This window comes from Canis aureus, chromosome 31, assembly GCF_053574225.1.
Source record: "Canis aureus isolate CA01 chromosome 31, VMU_Caureus_v.1.0, whole genome shotgun sequence".
In the NCBI taxonomy this organism is placed as follows: domain Eukaryota; kingdom Metazoa; phylum Chordata; class Mammalia; order Carnivora; family Canidae; genus Canis; species Canis aureus.
The window spans coordinates 15656078-15671699 of record NC_135641.1 but is presented as its reverse complement, the minus strand read 5'-3'; the positions used below and the strand labels follow the sequence as shown (position 1 = coordinate 15671699).

At 58.1% G+C, this 15622-nt stretch overlaps 1 long non-coding RNA gene across 3 annotated transcripts; it reads left to right on the top strand.

Moving 5' to 3' along the window:
- Positions 1-1645: 1645 nt before the first annotated feature.
- Positions 1646-10513, top strand: LOC144302386 (uncharacterized). Of its 3 annotated transcripts, XR_013369249.1 has the most exons (4): positions 1646-1929; positions 7164-7295; positions 7872-8081; positions 9722-10513. It is a non-coding gene; the product is annotated as an uncharacterized LOC144302386 (long non-coding RNA). The 3 variants fall into 3 exon arrangements; XR_013369251.1 differs by lacking the exon at positions 7164-7295; XR_013369250.1 differs by lacking the exons at positions 7164-7295; positions 7872-8081.
- The last annotated feature ends 5109 nt before the right edge of the window (positions 10514-15622 follow it).

Here is a 15622-nt window from a genome sequence, read left to right as displayed (position 1 = left end):
GGGTGGGCGGAGAGGGGGCTTTGACAAAGCAGAGGAGCAAGAAGCCGCAGCAGAATGACCTAACTGCCCCTGCTTAGGGGGACACAGCTGCCCACTGGGCCACCTGAGGGGGGACACAGACATCCACCCCGGGCTGGACCCTCACCACCTGCAAAATACAGGTAACCACATCCGCTTGCAGCTCCGCTGTCCCGCCCACCTGAAGGCCCCTCCTCCCGCAGAGGCCCCTGTCTCCCGGTTCCTCCAGGAGCGAGACCCAGCCCGCCCCCAGCCGCGCCCCCAGTCGCTGGGCAAACACATCTGAGAGACAAAGGACTTTGGGTAACCAGGGAAACGCTGTGTCAACACTTTCTCACCTGATTCAAGCTAATGAGCATTTTTCCTTTCTACTTTTTCACTGAAACACTAAAACACCCAAGAAACCAGAACGTGTAGACAAATAAGACTTTGACCCAGGTGCAACATGATGAGGTTTCAGCCCTTAGCAGCAGCCGTGCAGGGACCCCAGGACGGCTGCCCCGGCGGCTCCTGGAAGCAGGGACTCGCGAGGCCTCAGTCTCCCGGCGGGTTCTCCCCTGCTGCATCTCTGGCTGAGCCATCCTTGCCTGGCCTGGGCCCCCTGGTGATGCTGGGGCTGCTCCACCCCAGCTGAGAGGGTCCCTGATGTCATGAAGACGGTTGCGTGGGAGCTTCCACGTGGGGGGGATCTGGCCCATCAGCGTGTCTTCTCGTCTTCTTGCAGCTCTGTTGTCTCTGAGCCACAATGCCGGCTGGCCTCTGGCTCCCAGGTCTTGGGATCCCTGGGCTGCCAGGGCCTGGGGTGCACCCAGCTTGGGTTTCCTGTTCCCGAAAGCCCTCCAGTGACCCCAGGGGGCAGGAGGTGGGGCCCGGGATCTCTCAGTTCACCCAACAGCTCTGCTCATATTTGTGTTGATTTTCACTGATTTTGGATCTCCTGGGGCTGGTCACAGCCGTGCCACACTGCTGCTTAGGATTTTGTTGGGACAAAGGTTTTGGCTGAGAGGGTTGTCGAGGGAAGGGGGGAGGCTCTGTTGTCCGCAGCTTTATTCACCTGGAGCCACTGAACTCTGGTCATCCTTCCTGGGGAGCCACACTGCATGTCGTCAGCTCAAGGCAGACATTGAAGGCCGCGCAAGAAGGGAGCAGAACAGGCGGTGTGGCCACTGAGGGTGTGAAGGCCCCACAACCCACTGTCCGCAGGCCCTGCCCCTTGTTGATGAGCATCTGCTGAATGGCATTGTGCGCAAGGACAGTTGGTGCTCTTCTCGGGGGCGCCTGGGGGCTCCATCGGTGAAGCGTCTGCCTCTGGCTCAGGTCATGATCCAGGTTCTGGGGTCAAGCCCCACGTCAGGCTCCCTGTTGCTGCCTCTGCCCCCGCCCCTCCTGCTCATGCTCTATGTCTTTCAAATAAATAAAATATTTAAAAAATGCTAATTATAAATATTATTATTAGGTTCAATTGTCCTCATGTGATTTTATTTTGTTATTTTTTTTAAATAAACGGCACCTGAAAAATGACTGTGCTGTTGTGTAACAGAATAACCCACGACAAAGGCATGTAATAAAGGAAATGATGACATAAAGGACAGATTTCTTGGAAATGTTTTCACAACCTGCTGACTGAGCCAAGCAGCGAGGGTGTCCTGAGTGAGAACTCTCTGTCTTCGTGCTCCGTGCCTGGGGTCAGCGGCTGTGAGCAGCTGTGCCTCGATGGCCAGCAGCCTCGGGTGGCGCACCTGCGGCCTCCAGCGGCGGCTGAACCTTCACATTGTGAGGAGATTCCCACTTCTTGGAGGATTCGCGAACTTCCTCAGCATAGGGTAGGGACACGGCGTCTCATCTCTCACTTGGAATCTCCCCCAGAACCAGAAGTGACTCCAGTTAGGAGGACAACTTCTATGCCGGAAGGTGAGAGAAGTTTTCTTTATTAAAGTCATGTGGAAATCTATACAAAAAATAAAAAATAAAATAAAAAAAATAAAAAAGGAAGGAAGGAAGGAGGGAAGGAAATAAGGGCCCTTGTGATGGTGGATTTCCTGTGTCGACCCCACTGAGCCATGGGGCACCCAGATGTTTGGCCATATGTTATTATCCTGGACGTGTCCATGAGGGTGTTTTTGGATGAGGTTAGCATTTGAATCGGTGGACTGAATAAAGCAGATTGGGCTTCCCGGTGTGGGTGGGCCTCATCCAGTCAGGTGAAGGCACACAAGGCGTGAGATGGGGCTCCCCCTGCCTGCCTGCCTTGACCTGGGACACTGGTCCTTTCTGGCCTTTGGAGTTGAAACATCTGGAGCCCGCTGGCGTTCAGACTGGATCCCGTCGCTGGCCCTCCGGGCGCTCCAGGGTGCCGCCTGCGGGCAGTAGGACTCGTCGGCCTCCTCAGCCGGCTCCTACGAGGAATCTCTAGGGGATTCATCCTGTTGCCTCTTGACCGGGGACTCTGACGGACACACTGGCTTTTTCCTGTGCTCGTCGTGAGTGCTTCAGAGAAAACAGCAGAGTCTGCTCCCAGGGAGACAGGAAGCCCACGGGGGATTCGGCGCACCTGCATCAGGCCCCCCGGGGGGGGGGGAGGGAGGTGTGAACGGTGTCAAGTGCCTCACCTATCACCCAGGTGACAGTGTGCCCACCATGGCTCTTCTGAGGATTTTCACCTGGAGGGAAGTGGCGGATGGCCTGGCAGGAGCAGGCAAGTGTTTGCCAGCCTGAGGGCTGGTGATGTCTCCTCACTTGTGGGGTGGAGAGGACATGAGATCTCACTCTCACTGGGACCCCAGGGTGGCTCCTGGAGGCCCTAGTCTAGTCCTTCCCTGTTTCCCCTGGTTGGCCTGATGGTCCAGGCAGCAGGTGGACCTGGGGAAAGTCTGCTTGCTCGTTGACCCAGAGCAGAGCCCTGTGCCATCGGTTTGGCCAGAGACCCTGCGGGGCTGGTGTGAGCAGGGCCTGGGGGACCAGTGGCTTCAAGACTTTGTACACGGGGCTGTGCCTGTGCTCTACACTCAGGGCGTTGCCAGCACGCAGGTGAACAGGACCATGTTATGGTGGAGTCACCCACCTCGGGCTGTAGGCGTTGGGCCTGCCCCCTTCTACCAGCCTTCCTGGAGGTGGGGTGCCCATGCCTGAGCTGCACCTCTACCTGTTCTTGCACCTGCACCTCTACCTGTACCTGTTCCTGCACCTGTAACTGTATCTGCACCTGTACCTCTACCTGTATCTATATCTGCACCTGCACCACTACCTGCACCTGCACCTGCACCTCTACCTGCACCTGCACCTCTACCTGTGCCTGCACCTGCACCTCTACCTACACCTGCACCTGTACCTGTGCCTGCACTTGCACCTTTACCTGCACCTGCACCTGTTCCTGCACCTGCACCTGTTCCTGCACCTGCACCTGTTCCTGCACCCACACCTATACCTGCACCTGCACCTGTATCTGTGTCTGTATAGGCAGCTGTGTCCGTTCAGCTTCTGTGTCCTAGTGCATCTGTCCCCTCTATGCTCCCCAGATGCTCGCACATATCCACCGCCTGCCCGATGGGTTATCCCCAGCTCTCTTTTCAGAGAAAAGTTCCCGGCCTTTCCCAGTGCAGTGTGTGCCCTGTTGGTCTCATCCTGTGGCATGTGCCTCCTGGTGGCCGGGGACTCTGATGGACACACTAGCTTCGTCCTGTGGCATGTGCGCCTGGAGGCTTGTGCCGTTGGGCAGGTTTCCCTGGGCCTGCAGGCCTTCTCTTTCTTCGAGTTACTTGTTCGTACCTTCTGCTGACTTGTCTGTTTCTTGTTGATCTGTGGGAGTTTTAAAGATGAGGGCAGAGGTACAGACTTGTGTGGAAACTCCGGAAGCCGCTGGTCCTCCGGGGCTTCACTGATGTTCTGTACTTACATTTCCCAGCGTGGTGCTTCTGTTTAATTCTGGCTTCCGCTGAACTATTCAGGTCACTCAGATGTAGGTAAATCTGGTCCCCTCTCATGTTCCTCAATCTGTCAGCACACGGTTCTGCTTTCTGCTCGGGGAGATTCCTGACCTTAGAGGAACCGTGTGTGGAGCCAGGGGGGCGGGACAAGGCGCCACAGCCGGCTCTGGGCTGATGGGGAGAGCAGACTGGTGCGGTCAGCAAGGCCTGCAGATGGTCACCCTCACCCGCCGTGTCTGAATCAACTCCCACCTGCCTCCCCAGCCCCAAACCTCCTTCCATCTCAAACCTGCTGGGGTGGGTAACACGTGTCCCCAGGTTGGCCCCCCATGATGCTCTGCTGTGATCGGCCCAGGCCAGTGGTGACTCGGCCTGATTCAGTGGCCCATCAGTATCTGCTGGGAGGGTCTCAGCAATGACCCCGGGACAGCAGTGTGGGAGAGGGGCTGCCGGCCCCTGGAAATCCCCCTCTGCTCCCCAGAACCCCCACACACCTGGACCCTCAGGGCCCAGGCATGCCCCCTCTGCCGGCAGGCCTCCCTGGCTCCTCTGAGGTTGTGCTCATGCCCCCAGAGGGCGCAGGGGAGGGTGGGCAGCCCGAGGCAGCTCCGTGACTTATGCAGCCCCCAGCACTGGGGACACAGCCAGCTCCGGGGATGGGAGCCCTGACATACTGTATGTATCTGTCCCTCGACAGGGAGGAGGAGGTGCTGCCCCCAGGGGCCTCAGTCCCTCTGGATTGTGGGCCCCCAGGGGGTGTCTCACCTGCCAGTACTTGGGTGGGTCTGAACCCTGGCAGATGTGTGGCAGGCTTGTGTCTCTGCGTCCTTTGTGAAGCAGTTTCTGCTGGCAGTGATCCTAAGACGAGGAGCTGCTGCCGGAGGACCATGGGCCCAGGACCATGCTCTCTATGACCACAAGACCCAGGATGTTCAGTTATGGCCTCAGGGTTGATGGGACCTCAGCCAAAGCCCTGGGCCCCCAGTCCCAGGGGGCGGAGCTGCCCCTGGGCCAGGATGGGGACTGGGTCGGGGAGGAGGCAGGAAGAAGGCCCCCTTGGGCCAGGTCTGCTATCCCCGCTGTGGCCCAGAGCAGCGGAGCAGCCCCTGCTCCACCTCCTGCACCCCAGCCTCCCGACCCCCCCAGCTCTCCTGGCACCAGTGTCCCTGCCTGGCTGCCGTTTCTGGATGATACAGCTGTTTTGTGCAGGCCCGTCCTCTCTGTTGGAGCTTTTAGGCGGGAGGACATGTCTTCTTACCTCTGTGGTTGGGGGAGCTCCCGGGACTCACGGGGCCACTCCCCTCACCCTCACCCCTGCCCTGGGTGAGAGTCCACCTGCCCCTGGGTGCCAGGCTGGGTCATCCAATGATGTTCAAGGGGCCCCTCCTGAGCTATTCTGGCTTTTGGGTCCCGGATGCTTCCGAGGTCAGAAGGCCATTTCGGAGCGGCCTCTGCGTGAATTAAATCAGTAGGGAGAGCATCCTGCAGGCTGTGGAGTAGCTGGCTTTGCCTCCGCTGATGCTGGGGCCCACCTGTGCACCCTGGGGCCCCCATCAGCACGGGGTTGGACTTCTGTCTGTGAATAGGGCTTGACCTGCCGCAGAGATGTCCCGATGATGGTGAGGACAGCGTCATGCTCCCTGCTGGCCTCCGGCGTCTGTGGTGGCCAACACACAGGAGGAGCGTGACAACGTAAGGCCCCGGTGCCTGCAGGCTTCAGGAACAGTGGATGCCTGCAGGTTGTGAGTGCTCCCTCTCTGATGGATTTGGCCAGGGCCGACTCATCCCTAGTCTGTCACGTGGATGCAGAGCCAGGAGGGACCTGTCTGGGCAGAGGGCACCTGGACGCTGGGCCTCATGCAGGTCTCATTGACTGGTTTGGCTGTCGGCAGCCCTTGGTTCCTTGCTCTGAGCCTGTCCCTGGCTCCTCGATAGCCCTTAGAGCGGTGGCCACTGCAGGCAGGAGGGTGGAGGCCCAGTGTCCTTAGATGGCAGCTGTGAGCAGGATGCCCGCTTTGTCCTCTTCAGGCCAGGCCACAGGGTGCTCGTTCTCCTCAGCATAGTTGGCCACACGCGGGGTCCCCAGGGCCCACTGGTCCCCTAACAAGCCTGAGGAGACTGTCGTGTGGGTGCAAGCAGGCATCACCCCCGATGACCATCGACAGGTCCCCTGGTGCCGCCCCGGGAGGGGTGCATCCCACCTGCTGCCTGCATCACCGGCTCAGCAAAGTGACGTGAACCCGGAAGACTCAAGGTGGGGCCAGCCCTGTAGCGGGCTAATGCGCCCTTCAGGCCCCCGGACCCAGCACCAGGCGGCCAGCCTCACTAAGGCGCTGAAGGTGGGGCCTGAAGGTGAGGCTGGACAGTCTGGGCAGGAGGCCACGGTGTGGTTGGCAGCAGGCAACCCATCCGCACTGGGCCCAGGCTGTCGCAGTGCAGGGAAGGTGGCCTGAGGGGTGCAAGTTGGGAAGGAACTGCTGGAACCTTCTGCTGTTGTCCCATCCATGCTCAGGTCAGCCCTGTGGTTACGTGGATGGGGTGCCTGCATGGCCACAGCCCGGCTGCTGTCCCTGGGGGTCCGGCTCTGGCAGGATGGCAGGAGTGAGAGCAACATTCTGGATGGGGCGCCGGGTTCCCCACTGGTGCACTGGGCCTGCCAGGACAGCGTGCTCAGGGCAGGTGCCCCCTATGCGGACATCTCCTGGAGGTGGGAAGTCCCAGGTCAGCTGTCAGGAGCGGCGTCCCCAGCCTGCCTTCTACAGACTACACGTCCCTGGTGTATAGATGGCGGGCTCCTTCTGCCTTCTCTCTGTGTGCTCTTGGGACGCCCCAGTCCTGTGCGATCCGTGCCGCCCTCACGACCTCCCCTTTACCTGATTGCCTCTGCAAAGCCCTTGTCTCCAGGAGATAGGACTTCAGCGTTTGGGGCACACAATTCAACCCATAGCACAGGTTGTGAGAATGTTGAGAAAGAGGAGGCTTTCAGGTGCACCCTCGGGGGTCCTGAGGGTGGGGGAAGCAAGCCCCAGTTGTCCGAGGGCCCTGTGGAGGAGGTACTGGGCTGGCACGGGTCCTCAGCACTAAGTCCTGCCCCTGGCAGCTGAAGACTATCCCCCCTGCCCCCATCACTGCCCCCGCCACCCCAGCATCCTCACGGGCAGGTTCCTTGAAGCCCCCCCTCCCCGCCCCCGCTGGGAATGCGCCTTATCCACCCTCATACAGGTCTGGTGTGCTCTGTCCCACGACACGCAAATGGACCTCAGAGGAGCAAAGCAGCCGGGATGGGTTCTCCAAGGCCTCTTCATGACCCCCTGGCCTCTGGGTCCTGGAACCTGACTCTCCGGAGAAGTGAGGGTAGGCAGGTGCCCCGGGGCAGAAGGGTCAGGAGAGGACACACCAAATCTGGGTCCCTGCTTGCCTCTTGCTTCGTGATAGCTACGGGAAGCAAGGAGCCTGGAGACACGAGTTTTCTGTGAGCAGACTCCCCAGTCACCAGGCACCAGCCTCCCAAGTCAGGAGCTCTGGCCTGGGCTCCTTCCTCGCGACCCCGTGGTCCTGACACAGCAGCTGTGGACGCGGCTCCAGGCTGCCGGGGGGCAGGGCTGACCTGCTCACAGTTCACAAGCAGGCTTGTCTGCATCATCACTCTCTGGGGGCTTGGGGGGTCTGGAGCCCCAAGAAAATCTCCCAGAGTCACAAAGAAACACACTGGGGTGGGGAACCCAGGTGCCCAGAGCCCCCCGGTGGGCCTCTCTGGAGCAGTTCACCCTGGAAACGAGGGGATCCTCCTGCACTGTAGGCGCTGAGACTCAGGGAGCGGTGGTTCTGTTGAGATGACTCGTCGTACAAAAAACCCTGGAGAATATATATATATATTCATGTTTATTTTTTTTATTTTTTATTTTTTAATTTTTTATTTATTTATGATAGTCACAGAGAGAGAGAGAGAGGCAGAGACACAGGCAGAGGGAGAAGCAGGCTCCATGCAGGGAGCCCGACGTGGGATTCGATCCCGGGTCTCCAGGATCGCGCCCTGGGCCAAAGACAGGCGCCAAACCGCTGCGCCACCCAAGGATCCCCTATATTCATGTTTATATTGATGAACGAATCCATAGTCTCCCACCCAGAGAACATTACCAGGTACTAATTTTACTAATTTTTTTTTTAAAAAATGGTTTTATCATGTTTTTTAATTTAAAAAAAATTTTTAAAAAAGATTTTATTTGTTTATTCATGAGACACACACACACACACACACACACAGAGAGAGAGAGAGAGAGAGAGAGAGAGAGGCAGAGGCACAGGCAGAGAGAAGAGCAGGGTCCATGCAGGGAGCCGGACGTGGGACTCGATCCTGGAACCCCAGGGTAATACCCTAGGCCGAAGGCAGAGGCTTAACCGCTGAGCCACCCAGGTATCCCCCCCACCCCAAAATGGTTTTAAAAAAAATCTTTAAATGGGGTCATGCTGTTCATTCTATTTAGTAAGTCGCAAATTCGCAGGATGTGTCTGCGCATCTCTGTCATTCCGTGTGCGTCTCCTGACCATTTTCAGGTGTAGGTTTAGAATGGGGTGTTGGAGAGGAAGTTTAAGATTTAAAGCAAGCCTTAAACTGTTATGACTGGCTGTCACTCCTCAAAGTTAATTTTTCCCTTAGTTGTAGGGTTTATGGTCCTAATTGATTTCGACTTCAAATCGATGCCACAGAAGCCCCCCACCCCCACCCCAGAACTCACCTTCTTGAGACCCTGGGGAAGCTCTGCTTGTAGCGCCACCACCCGGCCCCAGGATCAGGGGTGAAAAGTGGTTCCATCTCTGCTCCTTCCTGGAAAACAGGCCAGCAGGCCAGCCTGCAGCAGTGACCTTGTTCCCCTGAGCTTGCCTCTGCCCTGGGGTCCCAGGGAGCTCAGGACTCTGGCTGCATAGAGCCTGTTCCTCTGGGCGAGTCTATCCCTGCAGGGCTGCCTCTTCATCCAGGAGACTCCAAGCCTTCCTGTGGGGTGACCAGCGTGCCCGGGCAATCACCTGGGGGCTGGTCACCGGGCTGGACAGGACTCTGGAGGGGAGAGCGGTGAGTAGGGCTTCTTTAGGAACTGTTGGGAGTGAGGGGGTGGGCGGCAGAAGGAAAAAGCTCCATAAATAAGGCTGCTCCATGTCCGGGGTCAGGGACCCAGAGGTGGACAGCGGGCTGAGACTAGGTTTCCCACCCAGGAGGCTGGCTGCATCGAAGCCAGGGGGCAGGGGTTCACTGGGAACTAGGGGCCACCCTCATCTCAGCTTAGCTCATTTGCTCATCTCTCCTGTGGTTGAAAGTGGATTTTATGAGAAATTGTGTTAAAATAGCAAAAGTCATCAAACCCCGTGTAAAGGGGTTGCTGAAAATGGGTGTTTGAGACCCTTCTCCTGGCCTGCCAGCAGCTGAAGTATCCTGTACCATGCGGATGGACTCACGGCCTGCCTGGCTCGGCCCTGACAAAGCCACCCCTATGGGAGATCAGGTCCTAGGGACCCCGGCCTGGCACCCCTGCCCCAAACCCCAACTCTGCATCCACTCTCCTTGGCCTGGTAGGTCAGAATCAGGGTGGGTGGGCCTGCTGGCCCTGCACCCTCTGACACCCCCAGGCTTCCTGGCCCGGAGCCTGGAGCATGTGTGCGGTGGTGGAGGGGTCAGTGCACACATGCAGACATGACACATGGACAAACGTTGCTACGTGCCGTGGGTCGGGAAGCTTCGCTTTGGTTTGATCTTTACTATGGAAACCCTTTGCCCTGCAAAACAGGTGAGAATCTGCGTTCCCTCTGGAGTTTCGGCGGGGTGCTTAGGCTCCCCCCTGGGCGCCCAAACCCACCCCAGGAGCTTCTTTAGACACCTGAGGTCAGAGAGAAAGACGGAGATGAAAACTCTTGGATTTAACAACAGATGCTGGAACCTTTGACAATTCAAGAAATACTGGAGCGAAACGAAGGCAGGCCAGCGGAGCCTGGAACTGCGGGCACACCGTGGGGGAGGGGCAGACAGAGGGCTCATAAACGAGGTGGCCGCACGTTACCCTTCTCGCCAGAACGTGCCCGTGGGGTCACCGCCACCTACAGAGACCTCAGATGGCACCTGCTTCTCCTTGGGAGTTAGTAACACGTCAGCAGAGTGCTGCAAGTCCTTGAGCAAAGGCTGTGTCAGCTGCAGGTAAGAGTCCACATGCCCGTACTCTTTGCTGGAAGGAACTTGGCAAAAGTACAGAAGCCTCGAATGTGCCTACGTATGGCCTCTTGGGAATGTCTGCCTGAGGACGGCCTGGGGGTGGGCAGTGTGGAGACACACCTGCGGCCGCCGAGGGCCCAGGACCCAAGAATACCTTGCCGTTTCAAAGGCTTGTTAGGCCAAAACCGGAGCAGGAGACGGAGACCACATGGGCCGCCAAGCCTACAGCACCTGCTCGCTGGCCGACCCCTAGTTTGTGTGGTGAGTGGACAGCGAGCCCCGCCGAGCACTGAGATGTCACTGCAGCGGGACCACCCAGGGCGCACACGTCACAAACCTCGTGCAAGTCGCTCAATAAATCTTGGCAAATCCACGTCCTGTCACATTTGTCGAGCATTACAAACGGTGTTTCTGAAGACACTCCAATAACTGGGATTGGCACCATGTTAGAGTTAATGCAGAGTCTGAAAATATATTTGAGTTAGAAAACAGCTTCATTCCAATCTTATGCTGAACGTTTTATGTAAGTGGAAAGTTAGGAAAAAAAATACGTGAAGATGTTAATCATGCTGTTCACCGAGACATTTTCAACCTAATCCCCGTTTCTCAGTTATTTCTCATGTGGGCTCTCTGACCACATGAACCCCGTGTGTGCAGACACGGCACGCCGGGCAGGGCCAGTGGGTCCTCGGGAGGGGGGCACGGGTGTCAGCTCAGCTGGCCGCTGACCCCCCAGAGCCACTGCCCCTAGCGAGAGTGGACCCCCACCCAGCTGGGGCCCTTGCCCCTCCACCTCGCCTTCCTCTGCTCTGCAGAAGGGACACATTTCAGGAGGAAAACACTTCTCAAGAGCTTGTCACACCCAAGAAGTAGCTTTGTGGAAAGAAGACAAAGCCCCCAAAGGGCTAGCCTTGGTGGATTTATGTGTTTTGGACAAAGGAGGATACATTTCAAGAGAAGTGACAAAGCAGAGGGAGCGACAGTCCTGGAGGGCATGAGGGCAGGAGCAGGGGGACTGTGTGCTCGGGGACACGGGGACATTGGGGCCTTGATCCCGTGACTGACTCCTCTCTACAGCTGGACAGTGTGGCCGGTCAGAACACCTGTCCTCGGATGAGGAGCCCTACAGGCAGGACCCCTGGTACTGCCCCTTCCTGGCCCCCCAGGCTCCCCGTGGTCACTGCGGCTCCCCAGCCTCATCCCTAAAATGGCCCTAAGATTCGGTCAGCTGGGGCCGGGAAGCTGTGTGCCTGATGGGATGTGCAGAGGCCACCTTTGAATAAGAATGTACTGGAAGGTTACGGGGGACAGGACGTGGTCACTGGGGAGGGCAAGCATGGACGGGGTCCCCACCTCTCCAGGCAGGAACGCAGGTTCCAGTTCTGGAGTTAAGGCGCTACAGGCCCGGCGCCGCAGCCAACACTCCCCTCTAGTGGACAGCGTCCAGGCTGCACGCGGTGAGGACGCACAGGCTCTCAGGAGGGGCCGGGGGCTTGGCGCCTTCTTCCTCCGAGGCTCCAGGAATAGCCTGCCTGCAGTCGAGGCCACGCCAAGGGGACAAGGGACAGGACGCCAGTGGGGGCTGCCTCCTCTGGCTTTCCTCGCCCAGCTCCATCTGCCAGCAGAGCCCCATCCTCCAGTATGTGTGTGAGCGAGTGTGCACATACCTAAGTGTGTGCAAACATGTGTGTGCACACACCTGTGTGTATGCATGTGTGTGTGCGGGCTTATGTTACTGTGCGTGCATCAAGTGTGTACATGCTTGTGTGTGCTCATGTGCAAGCATGTGTGTGTGGGCTTATGTGGTTGTGCGTGCATTGAGTGTGTACGTGCTCGTGTGTGCTCACGTGCAAGCATGTGTCTGTGCATGCACATGTGTGTGTGCGAGTGTGTTCACAGGTGTGTGTATGTTGCAGGGAGAACACACGAGAGTGGAGGATTTCTGGGGTGCCTGTCCCCCTCACTTTTCACGGCAGGGGCAGGACTCTGGGAGGCCAGCCTCTGGGGTGGGGCTCCGTGCTCGGTCCCCGGGGCAGCAGGGGGCAGCAGGGTCGGGGCCCCCAGAGAAGGGGCCAGAGAAGCCTGGCAAGCACGGGGCCAGCGTGGTTTCTGGAAGGCCCACCGCCCTCTGCAGGGCTCAGCGGTTCAGTGCGACAGCGGGCCGCCGACGGCCGACAGCGCCCCCTGGTGCCGCCTCCCACCCGCACGGGGCCCACGGCCGCTGGAGCTGGAGAGCCCGGGGAGGGCAGGCGGCCGGGCAGGTAGGTGCTGGGCCCCCGCAGGTGCCTGGACAGGCCCACAGAAGGACAGAGGAACAAACAGACCTCTGGACACAGGGGTCGGCAGACCACGGCTGGAAGCTTTAGTAAGAACGTTCCTCTGTGTCCCAAAGACTTGTCAGCCCCGCGGCCTGCAGTCAGCCCAGGACTCACCGGGGAGGATCGGCCGGAGGCTGCTTCAGACCAGTGAGTCCCAGGGGAGCCGACATGGGGGACAGGCCGCCTGGCCCCAGGAGCCACCAGACCTGCTTCGGTTCAATGCAGGGAGACGAGGAGCTCAGTGATGGGCCAGGCTGGAGTCAACGAGGTTTCGGGGATGGGGACAGACCACCCGGTGCCCATAGGGGAAGGCCAGTGCCATCTTTTGGGGTTTACTTTATAAATAGTGTTGTGCACCCCTGAAGCTGGTAGCCAGGTAAAGTCACAGAAGGTCGCTGGCACCCCAGAAATCGCCATGCTCCCTCCCAGTCTTGGGAGGCACAACTGTCATCCTGAGCCCTGTCATCATTGCTGAGCTTTCCCTTCGCTTGTGTCTCCCGCGGAGTCAGATAGCACACACGTGGTGTCATACAGTGTTTGCTCCTTTGCTCTGGCTTTTGTGTGATACTCCGTTCACCAGAGTCTTCTTTCAAGCCAGGTGATCCCAGATGGCCCCCTGCTGCGGGAGTGAGCCGCAGCCACCCCTCTGCTGGGGATGAGCGCTCGAGTTCCTGCTTCTGGCTGAACAATGGTGCTGCGATGGACTTTCCAGCACATCTGTTGCTGGAGTCATTACGTTTTTGTTGGGCATATACTGTGTGGTGGTGGGAATGGTGGCCCCCAAAGATGTCCGTGTCCTGGTCTGGGAGCCTGTGTGTCCCCTTACATGGTAAGGGGCTTTGCAGATGGGCTTCAGCTGAGGCTCTCGAGACGGGCAGTTTGCCCTGGGTTGTCTGAGTGGCGCTGCGGAGAGTCCTCCCAAACGCAAGTCCTTTTGCAAACTCTAGAATGTGACCTTATTTGGAAATATGTACAATGTACATCCTCTCAGATGTCACAGGTTAAGACGCGGTCACACTGGAGTGTGGTGAGCCCCAATTCCCCCATGAGTGGAGTCCTTGTGAGAAGGGGCGCAGAATGCCGTGTGAAGGCACCCACAGGAACAGGGCGGTGGACACAGGGCTCGGCGTCTACACTCCCAAGGCTGCCTCCGGAAGCTGAAGAGATGCCTGCAGCACATTTCCCCTTGGACTTCAGGAGGACCGGGCCTCCGACACACACAGATTCCAGACTCCGGCCTCCAGAACTCTCAGGGGATGAGCGTGTGTTATTTGGGGCTTCCAGCTTCGGGGAGGTCTGGTAGCGCAGCACTAGGGAACTAACAGGCCCTCACCCTGCCCCAGGACGGCGCCGTCACACACAGGCATGTGTTTCGCTTTTGGCCCTGCCAAGGGGCTCCCTGTACGCAGGGTGGAGGCCGCACGGGGCTGTGTCGGGCTCCCGGACCCGCCGTGGGCAGTGCTCTCCTCCATGCGCTGCTGATGGCTCCAAGGGTGACAGCTTATTAGGCATCCATCAACTATCTCTTTTCAAGGATCTGTTCAAGTTCTTTGCTCATTTTTCTGACTTTTTAACATCCCTGGAGCATCTATGCATTTTGAAATTTTTTTCTACTTTGGGGACCTCTGTGAAAACTTAGTTGAATTTGGCATTTTGGAATCACCAGGTTTTAGGAACCATCATGTAGGTCGATGTGTGCAATAGGTAATGTGACTAAAAAAGCAGGCAAAATCCTTCACAGGCTCCCCACGGCAACTTTGGGTCACAGGTCTGTCATCTCTGGCCTGGCCGGCAGGTCCGGGGCACCCAGCTGCTTGCCCACCTCTCCGGGCCCTCCATGGGCCTGTCCTTTCCCAGTCACACCAGTGCTGCTGTTGGTGAGCCCGTGGTGACCAGACCAACTTACCCACTGGACACGCTGGGGCTGGGCCCCATGACACTTTCAGGGGTCCTCTAAAACATTCCAATTTCTTTTAGAATAAGAAAAGAAAGCTAGGGGATCCCTGGGTGGCGCAGCGGTTTGGCACCTGCCTTTGGCCCATGGCGCGATCCTGGAGACCAGGAATCGAATCCCACGTCGGGCTCCCGGTGCATGGGGCCTGCTTCTCCCTCTGCCTGTGTCTCTGCCTCTCTCTCTCTCTCTCTCTCTCTCTCTGTGACTATCATAAATAAATAAGAATTAAAAAAAAAAGAAAAAAGAAAAGAAAGTGAGCTGTGGGGTCAGCACGGCAGTCTGTCATGGCACTAAAGGCTGTCGAGAAATAGAGCTTTAATGTGCTTCCTTTGCAGGAAGGGAGCACGGAAGTCCTGGCTGTTCACTGGGGGTCCCACGTGTCCTCACGTCTCTGTTCCTGAGCCCTGCTCTGGCAGAGGCCCTCTCTGTTCCCAATCACTGAGGCCTCTTGATAAATTAAGTCTGTGTCCTGTGACTGCATCGCCACCTGGGTGGGTCAGAGCAGCAGGAGTCTACCCTCCAAGAGCTCTGGAGGTGCAGGTTGTGACCAGGATGTCCCCAGGCTGAGCGTCCTCCGGAGGCTGCTTCCTGCCTCTCCCAGCTCCCGGTGTAGCTGCCAATGCCTGGTGTCCCTGGGCCTGTGGATGCCCTGTCTGACCTCACCTCTGTTACTCAGGGCAGGCCCTCCATCCTGTCTCCACTTGACCTTATGTGGACATTGGGGTCCTACTGGGTTAGGGTCCATCTACTTTGGTAGCCTTGATTCATTACAACTGAAAGGGCCCTTGGGCCCTGTTCCAGGTGAGGCACATTTGCAAGATCTGGGTAGACTGGATCTGGGGACCCTGTTGGCCCCATAGGGTCTCCCTCTGCACCCTGTTGAGGCACCTAAGCTTCCCTGGGTAGCACCTGTCACAGCCTGGGGCACCAGTGGAGGGAGGTCATTGTGTTTACATGCCACGCCAGCCCTGGAGTCCATGGGGAGCTGGATGTGCAGCACGTCTGCTTGCTGACCAAGCTGCACCGGCCTTAGCAGGAGCCAGCAGCCAAGTGGCCTTCAGTCAGGTGCTGTTTGGACAAGTAACTGGAGTGGATGCTTCCCACCCCCAGGTGAAGCCCCTTTCTCACATGCAGCTGATGCGCCAATGCCCTGGGGAAGAAGCCTCCCTTGGAGTTTGCTGACTTGGGTGCCTGCCCCTCTCCTTGTGGG